Consider the following 21508-nt stretch of genomic DNA (forward strand, 5'->3'; position numbering starts at 1 on the left):
ATTGCTGACTCATCCAGCCCCGCGGGGAAAGGAATCTCCTGAAGTCTTTCAGCAGGGGAATGAACTTGCCTCCCCGCCGATTGCCCAGAACGCGAGTCGGGGACACAGAATTCTTCAATTATCCGCCAGCGTGACGGCGCCGCCAGGTCGCCTCCGCATTCACGGTGGTTGCTCGGACAATAGCTCCTGGGCCTCGCCTGCCTTCGTCGCCGCTGCACTCCGTTCAAGGAATTTCGCTGGGGTTTTGGCTGACAATGGCCTTTGACATCCCTGCCACACTAATCCGCTGAGGCTCGGAGGGGCATTCCAAGCTTCTCACTTCCCATGGTCGTCGCGAGGTTGTCGACCTTGGCGATTGTTCACGGTAGCGGCTTGATCGGGCCCACGTGGTCCGAAGTGGACACAGGTGTGACGGGAACACACAAAGAGAACCGTCATTTTTCATTTCTTGACTTGGTCAGTGACCCAATTTTCCTTTGTGAATAAATAACACAAAGGGAGTTAAAGGGGGGGGGGGGGGGGTAGAAACACAACAGCACGTCCGCCGCCCGAAGAGGTCTCGTAGTGGTTGCAGCCAACGCTGCTGCGCGCAGAGACCTGGAGTTGTGTCCGTTCGGCCTTTGGTCACAGCTGGGCCCAAAGGTTCTTCTTGCTTCGTTGACAGCTGTAACGAGCTCAACCAGCAAAGTCCAAAGCCCAACAAGCAGAAAGCGCCAAACTGACTTCAAGAACTGCCAAGCTGTTTTCGGTCAACAAAATCTCTTTAGAGAAAATGAGCTGTAGCGTGAAATTTACGTCCTCCTCCGAAAGTTGACATGTTTGACCAAACCAGAATACACAGAGCTTGTTTAGCCAAAAGGGAGGAAAATTTTCTAAAATTTTGGGGGGGTGCCGTAGCACGGTTTATGTCACAGAAAGCCACCGCCCGTGAGAGCACAAAGGGAAGGTGGAGCTGCTGAACACACATACAAAACAGACAAAAATGATTCCCGCTAAAGCAAAAAAAAAAAAAAAATACAAATTTGCATAGCGGAATAACGTCTGGGGAGTCAGGAAAGGGCATTACACGGGAAAGCTTCGGCTGAGGCCATCAGCGTTTCCATTACCTCGCACTTTACTGCAACGCATGTAAACTGAGTCCGGCAATGCCAATCTCCAAATTTTCGCTCTCATTTCGCATAGGAGAGTGATATGAACAAAAGACAAAAAACAAGCATTAAACTCAATATGAGATTATGCGTCATATCTGCCCCTTGCGCGGCCGCGGTCCGACAGCTGCTTTAGCAGATGAGACATTGCATAATGCTAGGAAGTTCAGCTTGCATTTCTGTACAGGAGAGTTAAATGAACAAAAAGAAACAAGCATTCAACTCAAGACGGGATTATTCCTCGAATCCGTCTGCAAACAGCGTTGCGATCAGAGGAATTTACTGCTTCCCATTCTTCAGCCGCCCCCTGCGCGGCCGCGGTCCGATAGCTACTCTAGCAGGTGCAAAATGACACAAAGCTAGGAACTTCAGCTTGGGACCCTGCACTGTTCTTCGTCCAAGTCTCGCGGTTCTGAAGTTTAGCTGACGCTCAGAAAGCAGAATGCGAGAAGGGAACGAACGAGTGCGAATGCCGTGCCAGCGTATCCGTCTCTCTCGGATTGGGTTCGCGCGTTGCGTTCTCTTGGCTTGTGTTCCCACGGGGCGGGTGCGAACTCTTGAGGACCGAGGTGCCAAATTGGGGCGGCTACGCGGTTTGGATTTCAGTCGAGCAGACAACAAGAGCCGCACTTTCCCTTTTATTACCTCTTCCCGTTTGGCCACCTCTATACGCTTCCGCTCCGTGGAAACCCTCGCTGTTGGTTTGCGGGGCGCGTCACTAGCCATCGCGGAACCGTCACAGGTTAAGTCGTCGGCGTTCGCCTCATTGTCAGTTTGTGATCCAGCCTGCTCTGGCTCACTACCGTGAGAGTTTATCACGCTTACTGGGTCATGTTTGCCCTCGTTAACTTCGTGCTCTGCTGGCGCTGCGAATTCTGGAGCCTTCGAACTGGTGAGGACCTGCGCAGCGTTATCTCCAAGACTAAGGCCCTTTTCTTTGGGCAGCCTATCCAAGCGATTTGGGAAAATCGAGGGATGCTGCATAGGCAGGTCTTGGGAGACGGCTGCCTTGGTCAGACGCAGCTCGAGCGGGCTCTCGATCGCGACGCGGGCAGTAAGTTGGTCGTGTAGGATACCTTTCCTATCCTTATACTGGCGGTACAGCAGGCCAGAACGGAGCTGGAAAGGTATGTTTTTCCGTGACACACCTATGTCACTTTGGTGACTCAAGTTGCGTAGAGATTGGTCTTTCTCTTGCTCAGCGGTGAACGTTTCCCTGTCCACACGAAGGAGTTCGAGAAAGCCATCTGAGTGGGGCAACACTAGATTCGTAATCAGTTCCTCACCTAGCCCCAGCTCATCACTGGCGCCCGATTCGGAAGACTCACTATAGCTTGCACTACTATCGGTGTTCTTAACCCCTGTGCTAGAAGTGAGTAAGTCCTGGGCTGACTCGTCATTAGGTAGCGCGGAGCCGTCACGGGTAAAGTCGCCGGCGTTCGCCTCATCGCCAGTTTGCAATAAAGCCTGCTCTAGCTCATCACCGTGAGAATTTACAGGCTTCGGGCTTACAGGTTCAGGTTTGCCCTCTTCAACCACGTGCTCTGCTGGCGCCGCGACCTCACGAGCCTTCGAAATGGTAAGGACCTTCGCAGCGTTATCTCCAAAACAAAGGCCTTTTTCTTGGGGCAGCATATCCAAGCGATTAGAGAACATCGAGGGATGCTGCTTAGGCAGGTTCTGGGAGACGGCTGCACCGGTCAGACGCACCTCGAGCGGGCTCTCGATCGCGACGCTGGCAATGGGCAAAGACACGCTGGTTTCAGTGGAGCATAACTCATTTTCGGGTGTTTGGTCGCGAGCGGCTGTCGTTCCCTGATCGTTGAACTGATCATTGTTTCGAGGCAGCGCTGAGGCGCATTCCTCGCTTACAATAGAACTTGCAGTTGCCACTTTCAGCGCGCGACTGCTTTCTGGAGGACTGCCTTTTTGCGCTGCGCCTACGCCTATCTGGGTTGCAAGGAAAATCTGTGCGGCATCGCGCTTTTCAGCTAACGCCGCGCTCTGGCTTGGAGCTCCACAGTCGCTGTCAGGTTTGCCCTCTTCAACTACGTGCTCTGCTGGCGCTGCGAATTCACGAGCCTTCGAAGTGGTAAGGACCTGCGCAGCGTTATCTCTAAAACAAAGGCCCTTTTCTTTGGGCAGCATATCCGAGCGATTTGAGGAAATCGAGTGATGCTGCTTAGGCAGGTTTTGGGAGATGGCTGCCTCGGTCAGACGCACCACGAGCGGGCTCTCGATCGCGACGCGGGCAATGGGCAAAGACACGCAGTTTTCATTCACGATTTTAATTTCACTTCGCGCCGAAACCTCCTGATTTAATGTCGAATTCCTCTCGGCGCGCTTCGCCAGTAAATTTTGCAACTCCAAACGCATTAAAGCAAGTTGCCTTTCATCGGCTTCCTTGAGACGAAGATATTCTTTTTCTATCCTGTCAGCCTCTTCCTTAGCGGCTTCCTTGCGGTAAAGGCGTTCTTTTTCTATCCTGTCAGCCTCCTTTTTAGCGGCTTCCCTGCGGTAAAGGCGTTCTTTTTCAATCCTGACGAACTTCTCCTTACGTTCCTTTTCAACCCTGTCGGCCTCCTCCTTAGCGTTCCTGATTCCCTCCTGAATGACCTCCCAGGTCTCCAAAATTTTGTCTCCCTCCTTAGCACCACATTCCTTAATAGCCTCAATCAGCTGCGGCTTTCTGTGACTCTTCCTGGCCTCAATACCCAGTTTTCACACAGCAACATCAACTCTGGCTTCTTTAGCCTGCTCAAATCCATGGCAACTTCCGAACGAGGACTTTCATAAAATAAGCTGCTACGTGAAATGCTTAAGCGAGCACGTGCAGAAAAACAATCTACAGGTAGTGATAAATTTCCAGAGTTATCAAGCCTGGCAGATTCTTAAAGAAAGTCAAGCGCTCACCACTGCTGAAGCCAGGACCAAGCGTGGAAGATCCCGCCGCTGCCAACCAGTTGATATATTTGTCGATGCTAGAAGCGTGTCCCACCAGGCATCGGGTCCAGGAGCACCGCCGCAGTGCCGAAGGAGGAAGGAAACGTGGGCCGGAGACGGGGAGTAGGGGAAGTGAAGGAAAAAACTGTATTCACATAATTACATTATTTACATAGAGCGGGGCTGAGAATGGCTCTCAGTGGAAGAGGAACGTCTTCGTCAACCGTAGTCGACTGGAGCTAGCAGGCTTCTCTCGGCCACACTCACGGCCGAGTTAAATATCGTCCGGTTTCCCCAGATCCCTGGCTGGGGAAAAATGGTCGACGAGCACTGTCCAATCGGATGGACCGAAGGGGACCTCCTTGTTACCGCCCACGGCTGGGCAGGTGCGAGCTTGTCCACTCTGTCGCAGCTGGGTCGAAGAGAGGGGAAGATTGCTGACTCATCCAGCCCCGCGGGGAAAGGAATCTCCTGAAGTCTTTCAGCAGGGGAATGAACTTGCCTCCCCGCCGATTGCCCAGAACGCGAGTCGGGGACACAGAATTCTTCAATTATCCGCCAGCGTGACGGCGCCGCCAGGTCGCCTCCGCATTCACGGTGGTTGCTCGGACAATAGCTCCTGGGCCTCGCCTGCCTTCGTCGCCGCTGCACTCCGTTCAAGGAATTTCGCTGGGGTTTTGGCTGACAATGGCCTTTGACATCCCTGCCACACTAATCCGCTGAGGCTCGGAGGGGCATTCCAAGCTTCTCACTTCCCATGGTCGTCGCGAGGTTGTCGACCTTGGCGATTGTTCACGGTAGCGGCTTGATCGGGCCCACGTGGTCCGAAGTGGACACAGGTGTGACGGGAACACACAAAGAGAACCGTCATTTTTCATTTCTTGACTTGGTCAGTGACCCAATTTTCCTTTGTGAATAAATAACACAAAGGGAGTTAAAGGGGGGGGGGGGTAGAAACACAACAGCAGGTATAGCCACAAAGGAGCTCACCAGCACAGTCAGCTACAGCTACGACATGGCCTAACGTCAAGGCTCTGGGCGCCGCCATGTTGCTATGTCTATGTCGATAGGACTTGCGGACTGAAATGAACTCCTGTGCTCACAAACGAATATTCGGCCAAAAAGGAATATTCGCGTCGGATCGAATATTCGACACAACACGAATACTTGGTTTTCGAATCGAATACGAATACTAAAAATAGGTTATTCGAATTATATTCGAAAATTTCGAATATTCGCACACCCCTAGTGTGTAGCAAACGGTGTCGGCAGGGCGCCTAGATGTGCGCTCCCCCCCACCCCTCCCCCCGTCCCCAAACCGTGCACCCTGGATTTAGGGGACCCCCTCCTCCTCCCTCAGTGCCTACACAACACCCCCTCAGACGGATAACAAAGCAGGTTGCGGTCAAGATGTCAGCAGCTCCACCACCTCCCCCCCCCCCCCCCCCGCCCCCTCACCGTGTGCCGTATGCTTACATGCGTGAATGCAAGCATGGCGTGTCCCCTCCGCGAGATACACTAGGAAATGTCAAGAAAAGAAAATGCATCACCAGCTAGCCCCGCACCGAGCAGATACGATGCGCTACTGTGGTATTTATGTAAACGCGGAGCCCATGTTAGCGTGCCTTCGTTTTCGCCCAACTAATTCTCTTCTTCAAGTTACAGCAGTGCTTAATGGCCCTTAATCTTCATTCTTCAGAAAAAGCTGGTCAAATTAGCTTCGCGGGTTGAGAACGGGGATCAAGAATTTTTATTGTTGTTTATCTAAGGCATTGTTTTTTCCGTTCTCAGACTGTTCTCAGTGTCGCAGGCAGCTCTCGACCTTTGCGCGCATCAAATGTGCAACAATTAATAAAATAGGTTGTCTCCGCTTGTTTGTGGAAAAACGTTATACCCGCTTTGATCACACCGTATGCCTTATGAAAATAGCCATCTTTATTATTATTATTATTATTATTTTATTATGCCTAGCCACTGTTGGAATAATACAGTAACTGCCGAGAAGCTTAGCGAAACCCTGCTTATTCACTCAGGTAAGTTATTGCTCGCCGGGAGGGCTGAATTGACGGGAAGAAAAACGCCTCTATTGTTCCACACGAAGTGCACCTGAGCAGATCCTGAGCCATTTTCTTAGAATACTGGAAGGCGTAAGCAGCAGGTGAGTGAAGCCACAGCACTTCGAGGAGGCACTAACATCTTCGTAAGTACTGGCTGCATTATCTTTAATTTCAGAAGTACGTTCAGAAGTACGTTCAGTTAATATTTGTATTCTGATTATAGTGTCAGTTTTAATAACGAAATGCGTAATGTTGCTCCTGTTCAATGCTGCATTAAATTTAAAGAACTGCACACGCGAATGTGGCTTTTGCGAACAGTCGCTCTGCCACCTATTTCAATAAGAAACCTGTTGGTAGCAGGACCCTATTGCCCTGTGTTACCAGCTTCATCTGTTGTATGACCTGGAGTAAGGGAGGTATCGGATCCTACTATGGAATTAGCCGGTATGCGCACATTTGTAAAAAAAAAATCGACAACCTATCGTCGAAGTTTTTTCTTCAATAATGATTATATAATTGGTATCGTAACCATTGAAGCGTTGCCGTGGATTAGGTGTTCCTTTTAACAGCCCCTGCCTCCGAAAACTATGTCAATAAGAATTTAAATATTTTGTTATCTTTTTGTGGGAGACGAGCTGAAATGTCTTTTGTCGTAACTATGCAGAAAGCTCAAAATGCATTTCTTGTTTTGTCGCTGAAAGTAAATTTAGTAAATTCGTCCATTAGCAACACGTATGCTACTTCTTGTTTATGAATTATTTCCCTTGCTTCTGGGGACTGTTTTTCATAAAGCGCTATATCCACTCGCTAATTCATGCCGTTTATCCTGATAAAAATTAATGTAAAACTTTCTGCGCTGTGCAGCGTTTCATACTATGGTGAATATAGTACAAAAGTTAACGTTGATAAAAATTTCTTATGGAAATTGAGGATCACTCGGTTCTTATAGAGGAGCGAAAACGCGAATAAATTTGGCTTTGGTTTAGCGTTGGTTAAACCTAGAAGAATAGTGAGAGGTATATACCTCTGGCTACGCTTAGTTTTCGCTTGAAAATAAGACACAGGATGCAGCGTTCGGAGGCCGTGTGAGCGGACGCGTTTCACATGCGCTCCGCAAACTTTATCTTTTACGACAGGATTACCTCATCCAAGCGGTCTGAAGCTAGTATTATCAGCCTCCGCTTCTCGTCAGGAACCTGCCGATAGCAACCTTTCCCGGTTTGGACTACCACAGCAAAAGGCAAGTCCATATTTTTTCCTCGCTGCGCTGCGCTAAGAGGCTAAGCCTAAAAAAAGCTAAAAAAAAAGCTATAGACGCAGCTTCGCCCTCGGACTACCGGCGCGTCGGCGCCTCGACGGCGGCATGGAACCCATTGTATTACAGGGAGAAGACATATCACCCTCGGAGCTGACCTTTATCAACGCGGCAAGGCGCACGGGTGCACACCAGCTGCGTGCTCTGACGTCACTCCACGCATGCACACAGCTGGCGGAGCGTGGCGCCACGGCTCAGTGCGCAGCCACGCTGACCTCGCGAAGCGGATGGCGTAGTGTAGCTCTCGCTAGAAAATAAGAGTGGCAGTAGTTCATAATCCTCGGTAGAAGTTCATCACTCGGTAGAGTACCGCTACTTGTTGGCTGTCCAAGGGTGTCGGTGGTCACCTTTCAGGTGGCCGCCACTCAGTGCTCGGAATGTGAGCGATGTCTTTCGGGAGCCGTATAGTTGACGGAATAAACTAACGGGTTTGTGCACGCCCATATTTTGCGCCGTCGTGCTGCGAAGAACAGCATTAAGGGACAATGACAGGAGCACTCACGAGATCAGCGGGTGGTTCTCGGTCCACGGTCTTCGAATACCATGAGTGGATGGAACGGCGCTAGAAAAATTATAAAGCAGGTAGTGAAATATACGGTCACTTGAAACGGTGTTTTAATTACCGAACTGCTTGCGTTAATTCCCTTTATTGGAGGAATAAAAGCCTTCTGCACAGTTTTCAATAACTCGTTGTGAATCACTTGGTAATGGAGGAGACATCACATGGCAGCCGGGTGGAGGCTCGCAAGGGCTGTTCTATGCCTGGAACCTTCCGCTAATCCTAATCTGTCAGGAGACAAATACTCCAGTACTTTCTGGAACTTTTAATGGCTATACGACTAATACAATGATTGACACTGCACAATGCCTCAATAATGGGAGGAGTGGGAGGAGAAGAGATGATCTGTCATCTAAAATACGTACTCCGTGATCAAATCACCTCATGTGAGGAAGGTGCACTAGCTCTTGTATCTGCCCTCGATGACTACTTTGACACCGCTATTCTAGTGAGTGCTTACGCTCCGTGCCGATACTTTACATAGGTGTCATTCTTCGGAAGTTTCAAGGTCGCTGGGTGTGTGAAGAGTGATGAGTGTGGTATGAGATGTTGAAAGTGGGATGTGCACGTGGGCCAAGGTAGGCGGTGGGAATGTTGTTTGCCGCCCGGCTGCGCTATTCTATTTGCTTGTAGATACAGAAGAGAAACACGGGACTGGCTGGGAGCACCAACACGTCATGTCCGGCGCTTTATTGCGTTTGTCAAGAAAACTTGGGAATGTTGCGGATTGTTTTTACAAGTTACGTTTCTTACATGATAAAAATATATTTTAAGCAGTAAATGTTGGAACACAGCCCTCGTTGTCATGACAACAGTGGGACGCCACCGCTGTCGTCTGCTTGCAAATGGCGCTGCTCGGTTGCTCCCATCAATGGAGAAAGGAATGCTTTCATCCATGTACACCTCGGTCTTTTTACTTCGCAAGCTCTGCAGACACAAACGGTAAGTGGAGTTCCATTCAATACGCACGTTCTGTTTGCTGTGTCCAGTGCGCCTTGGAGTGTGTCTATTAGCCACGCACAGCAAGGAAAAGGGGCGCTGTCATAGGCGTAGCTGGATACGTTCGGCCGCACAGTGGACGGCAGGCGCAGAAAAACGAGATGCGATTGGGAGCGGCAGCTAGTGCTAAAGAATGCTAAAGAAAAAAAATCGGACCTCGTCCCTCCTCAGCACTATGCAGAAGCGCGCTACTGCCAAATGTGTTGTTTTGTGCTGCACATTGATGATAGGTGTGCCCTTCACAACGCAGCGTGGCAGCGTCTTCGTGGCGGGGTATCGCCCAGAATGGGAAGAAAAATAAACCAAAAGCAGAAAAGCATAACAGAAGAGAGCATTGCAGGTTTGTGCACTCGGCATTTAAACGAGTCCACTGCTGCCGTGCGCGGCATTATTGAGGTTGATTATTGTCATAGCATCCTATCTGACAGATTTCAGGCAATATATGGGATGCCTGTATTAACTTGTGTAAAACAGCTGCAGTAATAAAGAACACTGAGATGAGGGGGTGCACGTACGCTAATTCTATGACTGGCCATGAATTCGCGTAATATTTATATCTGCACTAAAGCCCTCGCCACCACGAGTGCTTACAATATGGCATTACAAAATGATCCAACAAGTCCAGCTAGCAATTGTGTGGTAACAGCTAACAAATCAGTAACGCCTCCTCACCTATACCAATAACGTTTCAAAAGAATCCATTGAAAACGGGCCATCTGATGCACTCAGTTATTGTAATTGACAGATTATGCTACCCAAAATCGACTGTAGATAAATCACGCACCTCATTGATCACTTCTGGCACATTAGACTGACCCACTAGGCCGTTTTTGTTTTTCATCACTGCGACACTCCCCTTGCATGCATTGTTACCCAAAGAGTTTTTTTAGTAAGCCTGGTTGCGTTACTTTATTTACCTGCTATATTGCAAGACCTTGAGCCCCCCCCTCCCCCTCCTTTTGTTGATATCTGTTAGCCAAACTCAATGTTTTATTCGGGCTGCACCTGCTAGCACAGAATTCATCAATGTAAGCCAAGTTAAGACCCCGCCACAAAGAGTCATCATGACTTGAAGGAATCTCATCAATTTTGCTCTGGAGTGATGTCACTTGGGAACAGCACCGTTTTTAAATGAAAAGGGAATGAATTTAAGAAAACAAAAAGGGAATGAATTTACCTTCCTGCATTTTTATGCATACAAGCATGTGTGTGAATAATTTTGCTACAAGCCAGTTTTGCTCAGAAATTTTGGTGCTACTTATTTGCTTTGAGCCAAGTCTGCATACTTCTTACAATTCAAGATGCAAAGAAGGAAAAAAGAATAACCATACCATTGTTGCTTCCGCATTGGCAGACTGCGCAGGTAAAACCAGCTTTTCGCAAGTGGCATCAGTCGAGTGCAAAAATTGTTGATATTCCTTCACGTCATGATGACTCTTTGTGGCGAGGTCTGAACTTGGCTTACAGAGATGAGTTCTGTACTAGCAGGTGCAGTACAAATATAACGTTGAGTTTGGCTAACCGATATCTGGTTAACCGATATCTGGTTAACCGATATTTGGATAACCGATAGCTGCACTAACACCCTAGCAGAGTGCTCGCCACAAGAGGCTGCGAGGTCTCCATCCTGCCTTCAAGCAATGGGGTCACTTAGTGCACCAAAAGAAGATTGCCATCATGCTGACCTACAAGAGGATTAGCTGCAACACAGGGCCAAGCATTGCCTGGTATGCTTAGTTTTTAAATGGTAGTATTATCAAAGTACAAAATGGTCCTTTACTAACAATACATTACATGCATAGGGAAACTGCTCTGAATGTGTGTTGATGAACATATTTTAGTATCGCTTGGAATATATGCTAAACATCTGCTTGACTTCACTGAGCCTGATAACTTGTCAGTGTTCTGGCCTTGTCCAAATGCTGCTGTAGTGAAATAAATATTGGTTAGTCAGCTCCATCCTTATTTTCTTTCAAAATAGCCTTGCCCTTTATTCTTGCAGATGCTGTTCCAAAATACGTGGTGACTGGGAAAGATGAATGTGCTGTGGTGAATCCAGCAAACTTTGGATGAATGAATGAAATAAACATCTCAAGGGTCAAGACTCAAATATTTGACAAAAGCCCTTAGGAAAAAAAAATTCATAGCACAATTTGAACAGTTCACTGGTAATGGTACATTATTAGCCGACAGTAATGCACTATGCTTGGTCTTTTGACCCATGCCTACAGAAACTGTCTTGATCACTTAGTGACTCTCGTATGCAATGCACACTGGCTAACAGTTTGCCAAAATCCTGTTTCGGAAAGGCTCTATAGGTACATACTTAGTGCAACATTTATTTGGATTTTCAAGGACACTGCTATCAGGCGAGAATAGCATTTGACACTCGGAATGATACAACCATGCCCCTTTTTGCACTTGGCCAGTTGATACATTGCACCCTTTACCAGTTCTAAACTCTTTTCTGTCGAACCATTGTGTTCAAAGGATTATTCTGGCTCTCCAAGCACCTAAACCCATTTGGGCCACAACCCCTGATTTCCTTTCAGCACCTCACTTTGAGACTCAAATCACACTACCTTCTTGTAGCACACAGTCTGAATTTATGCCAGTCTTGATAGCATTTGGGCATTTGAATTATGAACTGTGCCCAGGGACAGATTTATAGGTCACTCTTCGAGGAGGCGGGCCCATTTGAACCATGCCTACGTTTTTCGTAAAGAAAAATGGGGTCCATAAGAGCAGAGATATCTGATGGCATTACGCAGGCTTTCACAAGAGTAACAGACAACTTCAGTCAGAGAAACTTTTGGGAAATTCCATAAAAGATACTCTACATGCACACATGGCTATCATACACTACAATACTCATTGTACTGCCCACAAAAATTTCTACACTTTTCAAAAAGGCACCCTTCAAGAAGAGGCCAGACCAGGCATAACATTTACCTACACATTGTTGAACTAAGCATTTTTCTTTGCGCCTGAAGCTTCTACAGCACTGTGTAACACGAAGCATTAAACGCTACGGATTAAACGCTAAACGGATTACGCATTAAACGCTACCGAAACATTAATACAGAAACCATATTCCATGAGTATGAAACCAATTTTCGCTTTAATCTTTTTTCTTTAATATGGTGGGAAAGACTTTAATATACATGCAGAATCATGTGGAATTGCTCGCTGTCTGATCAATTTGTTTTTTTTGCGCTCTAATTTCCTCATCATGAACTACCAACAGGCCCAAATTACTACTGTACTCAAAAATTAAAACACAGAATAATACTCCTGTCACATTGACAAATTAAATCCCTTTAAGATAATGTTTCTTTATATGAAATGAGTCACGTGAGGTGTCACCATGGAAAGTTAAAGGACGCGTCGCTAAAGAGAGCTCTTTAGTAAGGGAGCATGGCGATCTCCCTCAGCGAGCTACAGGAGCACTCCTGTTCCCAGTGAGCAACTCAATACTCTGAAAACTCCTTATAGCGAACAAGTAAAAACACTTAAAAATCATAAAATAGTTTACTATATCCGATATTCATAATATAAAATTTCTTTAGTAACGCGCACAACAGCAACGGAATTTAGTCATCGAAGCTACAGCAATTCTGGCATCCTTACTAGAGGAACGGAAAGACGTTTTCCCAGGTTTTTGTGGTGTTGCGAAGGCACTCGCGGCTATTCTGAAGACCGCAAAAAACCAGCGCCAGTTATGCATGCATAATGCGCTGTTTGTGCCAGGTTGTGTCGGGCACAGCTGAAGCGTGTAGATCACCGCACCAGTGCACATAAAGTCTTTTGTACCCATTTCAGCACCCATTTACTTTTGAAATTTTAGGACTCTGCTAGGACAAGGTTGACGTCCATCAACAATGAAACTTTCTCTATGCTGTGAGAAAATTTATGTTCACAAGGCGTAACTCTGAAAGTTTCGTTTCCACCCTGTCGCTGTATATAGTGGTCGCACATGTAGCGCCGCAATTTCTTTACCTGTGAGTCAGCGACAGCCTTGCATAATGCAGGTGGAAAACCAGACACCAGAGGCATCTTGGTCTGAAGGTCAAAGGCTTCTTCAATCACATGCAGAATAGATTTTGAGTCACAGCCGAGTTAAATCCAGAGTAAGCTATGCCACATTTTAATAGCTTTGCAAGAGAAAGGTCAGAGGGCAGAATGTCTTTATGGATGCTACCACCAGAGACAAAAACATGCTCATTACGGTTGGAAACAACCACAAGCTTAAGGAACAAGATGGGCTGATCATTGGGCACTTCTACTGTAAAGCTGATGGAAGTGGCACTGCCACTATAAGCCCAGAATATAACCACTGCAGGAGTTCAAACAGTAAGACTAAGAGGCAGTGCTACACCTAAAAAAAGGCGTCGATATACCCTAACGCATTTCTCACATAAGTATGCTGCAACATGGCCACATACAATTGAGCTCTTGAAAAAAACTTGGGAAAAAACAGGGACAACACAATCTCTGGTGCACAACTCTGGTGGGTTGCCCTTTGTAGTCCCAAGTCTTTTTCAAAAGCGCAATTATGCGCGACCATGTTAACTACCAACTAGCCCAATTTGAAACCCTCTTTATGTTACAACAGGCACGTCATCTTGCAGACAGCAGCTTAACTTAGCAAGGAAGATTTCGCAATGTATCAGTGTGACACATAGCATCCAACACCCTCACAACAGTTCATATATGCCTAGCTTCCCAGATGTAGGTTCCTTGCTTCAAAACTCAAAGTGGCTCAACATAATGGCTACAGCATTCCCTCTAAGGACCTGTCTTAAAGTACACACATCTAAGGGGCAAGTTTCCGAGTTTTTCAGTTGAATACAACAGTGTACACTTCATGCAGGAGCAACTGCACGAAATCCGCAGCTGGGTTGCTTTCAGCCGAGTACAGACATTAGCAATGTAGTCAAATCAGTGCAGTTCGGTGCTGCCTCCTGTTGTCCACAGTTTTCAGTGCCACTCACTGAAAGTGGTTCAGGCGTTGCTTGTACTGTTGTTGCAGTGCTTTCCCATCTAGGCTTCAAGTGGTTTCTTTGTGGGTGCTATATTGTGCCCTGTTCATATTGGCATTGTCCGGAACTGCTTCTGCAGTATTAATCATCCCTGTATCCTACTCATGATGCACTATACTCTTGTGCATCTTTCTAAGGTGACCTCAGGCTCGCGTCACCTATATCATGATCAATCATTTGCTTGATGCGACACATGCCAATCAAACTGTTGGAAATGTTTCACTGCGCAATTGTTTATATTTATTTATTTATTTATTTTATTTGAACATACTGCTAGCCTCACATTTGAGGCCGTTGCAGGAAAGGGACGCATTACACATTGAAAGCAACAAACTTGAAGTAGGCACGGTCATAAGCAATTTGAATTGATGAGGCAGTAGATATGCATTCTATCTTGGTTTATACAAACGCTAAAAATTGCAATCAGAGGAGTAAATGATAGGTTAGAATATTTAGCACACGAAAACAGAAACAAAAAGCTAAAAAGTGAGTACATATTAAAGAAGCAAATGATAAGACGCATCATCTTTTGACAAATATCAAATAAACAAACAGACAACGAAATCAAGAAGCAACATAGCGCGCATGCGTCTACTATACAGCATTGCTTGATATGTAAGCGATGAAAGTTTCGAGTGATGCGCAGTTGACAGCATCGCTAGCCAAGCTGTTCCACTCACGGATCGCTTGTGGGAAAAATGAGTATCGGAATATGTCGTTTTGGAATCTGTGTTCAGTTAAATGCTTAGCATGGTTTGTTCTGGTGCTACGTGTATTTGATTCCAGTAAGTACTTACTTGTATCGATTTTCATGCAGGCATTAAAAAGAAGGAAAAGAAACTTGAGGCGCAGTAGTCTGGCTCGACTTTGTATGGTAGGAAGGTTGGCTTGCCTTAATAGTTCTGTAGGTTAGTCATGACGGCGATACTTGTTAAAAATGAATCTAACCGCTTTCCTTTGAACACGCTCCAGTTTTATTATGTTCTCTTTGCGGAACGGGAACCAACATATTCCATACTCCAGTATAGAGCGGGCAAGTGACGTGTATGCTAGGCGCTTAGTATCGACTGATGCAGATCTAAGCGAGCGCTTGAGCGAGTAGAGAGCTGCCATTGCTTTATTAGCGATATATGTTACCTGTTTGTTCCATTTTAAGTCTGATGAAATTATGATACCTAGGTATTTATACTCTTGCACGTTCCTTAGCATCTGTCCTTGTAGATAATATGGGAAGTTCATGGGTACTTTCTTATTCGTCACTGTCATACAAACCGTTTTTCTAGGTTAATTCCCATCTGCCATGTTTGACACCATTGTGTTATATTATCAAGCGCACTGTTTAAATTTGTCTGGTCGTCACGGCAGGTTATTTCTTTGTAGATGATGCAGTCGTCTGCAAACATTCTTATTGTTACGTCAGTGCTATCGTGCAGATCATTGATCAAAAGAAGGAATAGGATTGGTGCTAGAACGGCACCCTGTGGGACGCCAGACAACACATCGCCGCAGTTCGAAGAATGTTCTTTGTAATGTACAGGCGCGGCCATAAGTAAACGGAGCACGCTATTGCGTTCAAAGTGCAATCACGCTTTCTGCATTGGTAATAAAGAAGCATTGTTTGTCTACGAGAAAGCGCACCAACCTCCGCTACCAGCATGCGCGTACCACTGCTGGAAATTTCAATTAAGTGACGCGTGAAAAATATTCGAAGACAGTTGCGTGCTCCGTTTACTTTTGTCCGCGCCTGTACATATTGCCGTCTACTTGTAAGATAACTTTTCAACCATTTGATGATCATGTTGTCCCCGAGGTAATGGATAAGTTTCTGGAGGAGCTTAGGATGGGAAACTCGATCGAAGGCTTTGGACAGGTTAAAAATATGATATCGGCCTGGCCATTTTTATCCATTGTTAGTGCTAGGTCGTGGACTGTCTCAATCAGTTGAGTGATCGTAGACAAACCTTTTCTAAATCCATGCTGGTTAGGAACAATTAAGTTATTTTCTTCAACAAATGATACAATGTGCTTGAGAATTAGATGCTCGAGGATTTTGCAGGCCGTACAAGTAAGGAAGATTGGTCGGTAATTTGTGCATTGTTGGGGTCACCTGATTTATGTATAGGAATAACTTTAGCAATTTTCCATTTCTCCGGAACTTCGCCTGTTAGAAATGATTTTGCAAAAATTAGGAGCAAGAACATTGACATCCATTCCGCGTAACGCCTGAAAAACGCATTTGGTATGTTGTCAGGGCCACTAGATTTTTTAAGATCTAATTCAAGTATGAGGGAAAAAATGCCCGATTCCGTTAAGATTAAATCGTCCAGTTTTGGTGAGTTGCACAGAAAAGATTTCAGGTGCGGTTTTTTTCCGTTGTCGTGTGTAAATACCGAGATAAAGTAATCATTGAATGCTGTAGCCTTAGCGATAGCTTCAGTCGGGGGTGGATTACTGGTTTGACTGGGGCTTAGAATTAAGGTATCGCCAGAACTTAGAAGGAAATTCTTTGATAAATTTGCTTAAGGTAACATTCATGTATTCGTCTTTGGCCTTTTTTGCAGCTGACTTTAGCGCATGGGAGAGTTCGCGCATTTTAACAATGTAGCCAGGTAGCGACATTTTATTTCTCAGTTTCTTAAGTCTTGCAGTTTTCCGTTTTAAATGTATTATTTTTCTTGTTATCCATGGATTTTTCTTGTGTACTGGCTTGATCTTTGTGGGGATATATTTTGATAAGCAGTGCTTGATGATTCTTTCAAAGGTTGACCATAATCTATCTACTGAAACTGTAAAATCATTGGCGTTACAACTAAATGTGGAATAAGATTCGTCCAGCTAATCGAGAACGCTGACATCGTCGGCGTTTTCCCAGTCTAAAATTCGTACACTCTGTTTTTCGGTGGGCGTTGGCGCGCCCAACAGTAATGAACATTTAGTCGCTCTGTGGTCTGATATGCCGTCGACAACTTCCCAGGAAACACTGCCCTCTGGGATATTATCACTCACAAACACCAAGTCCAGTACACTCCTGCTTTTTGCAGTAACACGTGTTGGCTCCCGAATGAGCTGTCTAAGGCCGAAATTAAAACTTAGGTCAAGCAGCGTATCTGCATGAGCGGTACCAGCAATTTCATTATCAGGGGAGTCCCAAGCTATGCTAGCAAGGTTAAAATCTCCCATAAGGATTATTTTTGTTGTATGCGTCAAGTGTTTTTCCATATATTTGCTGTTCCTGATGGCTTTCTCAAATGTGATGAGGGAACTGGAGGCAAAACCCAGAGGCAAACTATGGTAGATCAAATGTGACAGCAACCTCTCCTCCCCAATTTCCTTGGTTATCCTCACAGACTTTTCTGAAATTATCATGCACAGTGCATCCATGGCAGCTCTGTCTTTCTCCCTACCTGGTTAACAAAATGCTACAGCAGCACCCCTTGAAGGGTCACATGGTGCATGATAAAGAGTAAAACGATGCATTATCGTGATGCGTCTCAGAAATGAACAAGATCACACAGTGCGTAAGTACATAACCTCATAACAGAATGATTGAGAAGGTACAGCTGCAAAGGAAAAAGAATGGCACAAGTGAATCATGACCGGAGAGAAAAAATCGCGACACGCGGCGTTATTGTTGCCGAGTGCAACGATAGCGAGAGTGTCAGGAACATTCCATTTCCTAAAGCGGGGGTGGCCGGCAGAAAGCAGCCCACTTAGACATTCGCCCATCTGAAAAGTAACATCTTAAACGAACGCCTGTAGATCTCTTATCAGCCAAACCATGTTTAAGGTGGCTTAGCACATAATCTCGTTTTATTTATTTTTTTGCGCTGGCGTGGCGATCATTGTTATCTTTATCACCGTTTTCCTTTAAAAATGTGCTGGGGATGCACTGTCAAAAGTGGGGATGCGCTGTCAAAATTAATGTGTGGCTTTCGGATGAGCTGCTTTCTATCGGCCACCCCCAATATGGAAAGTGGAATGTGATAGGCACTCTCGCTATCTGCGCGTACGGCTACAACAGCGCCGCGTCTCGCAATTTTTCCGCTCCGGTCATGAGTCACTTGTGCTAATCTTTTTCCGTTGCAGCTGTACCTGCTGCATCGCTGCCAGTCATGTGTTTTAACCCGACCTTGAATAGACGAAACTTATCAGGAAAGACACAACTAAATTATTAAAGAAATCACTAAGACCTGCCTGGTAAAGGAAGCTAGACAAAGCTGCTTTAGTGCACAGTCCATAGATTTCACAAGCAAAGTTCTCAGCTTTTTATAAAAATATACCTGTAAGTCTGGCAATTCATTGTTTGGCTGTTCTCACTTTTGTTCATGTACTGATGGTACCTTTCATTCTTTGTGGTCTGCTTGTTCCCCTCTATTTTGTTACTTCATTTTGCCATGTTCTCCTGGCTTTGTATGATGATGTTGCAGCTGTCTATATAAATGATTGTGTTGCTTGCAAAATTCATCTTGAAGTCAATGCTTGTCTCACCTTGCTTATTTCCTCTTCTTCATCTCTGTTTTTTTCACACTGGTTAACCTAGGAAAAATATACAGCATCTTTATGCCGCACTTACCTATAGCGCTGGAACTTGGATGCTAATAGTACAATTTTAAACTTGACTGTGGGCAGCACAGCGAGAAATAAAAATCTGTGCCTCTCCCGTAACCGAGAGTAGAGTAAGCATGAAATGTTTACGGGCCTAATGTCATCTCGGTGGACACCCGAACCGCACCGTACAGGAAGGGAGGAACGCCACCACCCGTTCAGCGCGATGCCTTGCCATTTGGTTTTTTGAGGAAAGGAAATGGCGCAGTAATTCTCTGCCATCTCGGTGGACACCCGAACCGCACCGTAAAGCAAGGGAGGAACGCCACCACCCGTTCGGCGCGATGCCTTGCCCTTTGAACGCAGCGCTTCTCCCCCGGGCCCCTGTGCACCTGCGCAGCTTTGCTTCGATGCGCGAAGCCCCTAAGAGATCACGTACGACAACGAAGTGTACGTGGCATTTATGTGCTTTTTGCAGGCGTTATTAGAAATCGGAAATTATAATTCCGTGCATTATCAAACGCACAGCGCGACTGATATCTTGATAAACATTGAGAAGGCACTGGAAGCAGTTATTTTTTGTGACTCGTTTGGAGACCAACCGTTGCTTGCATGCCGGTCGCGTAGGAGGGCTTAGAGAGTCTCGTTAAATCTCGTTAAGTCTCGTACGGTGCCCGGATGTTCTCGTTTCAGAGCCCGGATGACTGGAATTCAGTGCCCGGATGACTCGATTTCAGTGCCCGGATGAGTGGATTTCAGTGCCCGGATGATGGCTCTCGGTCTCGGCGTGACGTCACCACACTGCCGACAACGGGGGCTAAAAGCATTTCATGCTTAAAAGGAAACATTCAGAGATAGATCGCAGCAAGTATCCGAGAATACACGTGTGCTGAAGTAACCTAGCTATCCGATATCAGCACCATATCCGAGTGCTAGCTTGATGTGTCTTCTTGCAGGGCTAAGAAGGTTGGAAAAGCTAAAGGCTGAAACAGAAGGAACAAGCAAGATGAGACAGATAGCTCTTAGATAGGGATCCAAGACAGCTAGAATGGCTATTTGTACTTGCGCTGTAGTCTATCATTTGCAATTTTCATGTGACCACACATATATTTTAGACGTATTTCCTTAAGTAGGAGCCCATGTGCATTAGCCGGCTATCTTTATCACTGACAGATAGAAAGTCCTCTTCTTAGACAAGATATGGAAGCTGCCTCCAACATCAGTTTTCATGTCTGTGTTTCTCTTTCACTGTATGAGGTGAGACTAGGCACTGTCCATTAGCCAGATTTGGGCTCTGTTTTAGTCACCATTTTTAGTTTGGTGTTATATATCATACGATTCCTGTGTATAGACACCTCTCTTCTGCAATAAAGTTCTAAAGCTGTGTGTCAGTGCTAGTTATGTGTTCTTTCTATTTATATATTTTTCGCTTTTTCATGCCATTTGCTTATCACAAGCTCTTCTAGGCAATCAAAATACCTCGCAGATGATATCCTAGTTCGCCAGTACTTTATTAGAGTGACTAAGTAAGAGGCAAGGCATGGGAAGAATGCAGTCAACGTTACCTAAGGATGCGTGGAATGATAAGGTTAAGAAATTTTCTGGAACAGCCTGTTCATTAGAAGTGCCAGACAATGGTAACTAGCGATCACTGGAAAAAAATTATCCTCTGGAATGCAATTAAACACTGCAGCTCAACATCCCCAAATTGAAACCCACTTGAATTGTGTCACAAAAATGCTTCAGAGGAATCTCCCACAGAAATTTCAGCTCTATGCCTGACTTCCCCTTGTCCAGAAATGCATATTGTAAATCCTCACAGAATTTTGCCACTCATTTTTGTGCCAAAGAAAGCATTGGCAGCATAGAATGTGCGAACGTAGTATGCAGCTTCCAAATTTGTGTTTTTGCAGCTATGCTCATCTGTGTTATGAAACTGAACTTCAGGGCTTATGTTTACGAACCGGTGTGGACAGTGGTAGTCGTCGGTCTTGCGCACCCATACCCCGCATGCGATCGAGACAAAAAATGGGCACTTGAGACCTCTTCGATTTTCAGTCATTTTCTGACCGCTGCAACATGATGGCTGTATAGCCTGGTTGGGTGGCTTCACTATACAACAGTAGTGTCGCGTGAAGAAGTCGTACGCCAAGCCGAAGTTGAGTTTTTATTTGCACAAGAAAACAGTTGTCAAGGAAGTTGACGAAAATACAATAACATGGCTGACTAAGCCGCAACTTCCTACAACGCCACACACAGCACCGCAAGGAAGATGCCACACAATATATATACACGTTTACTGCCATACATGTCTAGCATATCCTCCCTTCATACATAATTTGTTCTAGCTATGTTCAGACCTGCTACAGCATTTTGTTACACTGCGCTAAATTTTGCTTAGCACAATCATGAAGGTTATGCCGTGCCCCATAGTGATCGCACTGCCGAAGCGAGCGTGGATCCAAAACCAGCTTACGATGCATATATATATGCATGACACAAAGTGTATAAAATAAATTAACTCACCTTATTACCATGCTGCTGTATTGCGCGCTTTACCTAATCTTAGAATCGGGCCTGTTGCTCTCAGCTGAAAACTTCTCTCGGCGCACTGAGCAACCATGCTGCCTGCAGGCTGGGTTGGGTTCTCGAATCTATCTCCTTGTGGCCTCTCGTGGTGGCAGCAACCTGCGAAACGGCACGGTTTGGTTTGGTTTGTTGGGGTTTAACGTCCGGAAGCAACTCAGGCTATGAGGGCCGCCGTAGTGAAGGGCTCCGGAAATTTCGACCACCTGGGGTTCTTTAAAGTACACTGGCATCGCGCAGCGCACGTGTCTCTAGAATTTCGCCTTCATCGAAATTCGACCGCCGCGGCCGGGATCGAACCCGCGTCTTTCGGG

The sequence above is a fragment of the Amblyomma mixtum genome, chromosome 1 (genome assembly GCF_055824585.1).
Source record: "Amblyomma mixtum isolate Tamu chromosome 1, ASM5582458v1, whole genome shotgun sequence".
Lineage (NCBI taxonomy): Eukaryota > Metazoa > Arthropoda > Arachnida > Ixodida > Ixodidae > Amblyomma > Amblyomma mixtum.